The sequence below is a fragment of the Echinops telfairi genome, unplaced genomic scaffold (genome assembly GCF_000313985.2).
Source record: "Echinops telfairi isolate 266 unplaced genomic scaffold, ASM31398v2 ScPeMD7_7410;HRSCAF=8448, whole genome shotgun sequence".
Lineage (NCBI taxonomy): Eukaryota > Metazoa > Chordata > Mammalia > Afrosoricida > Tenrecidae > Echinops > Echinops telfairi.
In genome coordinates, this window is record NW_022111310.1 from 17,556,967 (window position 1) to 17,558,063 (window position 1,097).

The following is a 1,097-nucleotide window of genomic DNA, read 5'->3' on the forward strand; positions in this document are numbered from 1 at the left end:
ATGCAGGCCAGTGACTTAGTTTTCACTCTAGACTTTAAACGACTTGCCAGCTGGGGTCATGTCTTAGTTTGTTTGACCCCTGCTTACCAGCTGTGTGGCCTTGGGCAAGTGATGCCACCTCTCTGGGCCCCCTTCTGTTCCCCATTGGTCAGGTGAAGGGAGGATTAGTTCCCCTGCTGAGAAGACTCCAGGAGAGGAGGGTGGTGCCAGCCCCAGGGTCTGGTCAGGTCCTCAGTGTGTGGCCCAGGAGGGTGGTTCTGGGTATTTCTTGTTTTGTCCCCAGCCTGTGATGAGGGTCCTCAGAAGAGTGCTCCCCCAGCTCTGGAGTTTCAGGTGCGAGTTGGCTTCAACTCCGCTTTCAGTTCCTTGAAGGCTGGCCATGCAGGGTCACAGGGTCGGAGGGCCACAGGAAGCTGTTAATTTGGGAGTCAGGAACTTCTGACTAGGCTGGCTTTGGGGAACACAGCCGCACTGGAGTGTGAACTCTCTCGAAGACCTGTGAACAGGCCCTGTAGGAAGCTATGGCACTCAACTGAGTTGCCCTCCCACCCAAGCGGCCACCCTCGTGCCCACCTCTGTTACCCGAGGGTTAGTGTGTGTGTGTGTGTGTGGGGGGTGTTTGGAAGCTTCTTTGACCATAAAAGAGGCTAAAGCTGTATAAAACAAGAAGGACATACTCCATGTGAAACAGAATGGACACCCCTTTTGAAAATCTGCCTGGGGCTTGCTGTGTGGCCTTGAACGGTGGGTCTCTTAGGAGGACTTCGGGGGGTGGTACAAGAACACAGCGACATCTCTCTAAGGGACGTGGGGTACAGTCGCAAGAGTAGACCAGCTTTCACACGGGGCTCTGCTCCTCACTGGCTGTGCAGCCGTGGCACCCGAGGGACCTAGCTGGCTCCTTGCACAAATCGACACAAGGAGAGAGGAGAGGGTTAAAGTGTGGGAAGGCTCCTGGCACATCACGGATGCTCATTAAATGCCAATTTCCCTTCCTCTCTGGGCCTCTTGGCAGGCCGAGGGGAAGTGTCTGACGGGGCGTCCCAGCCAGGCCCAAGAGACAGCGCTGCAGGCCTTAGTGTCTGCGCACCATGCAG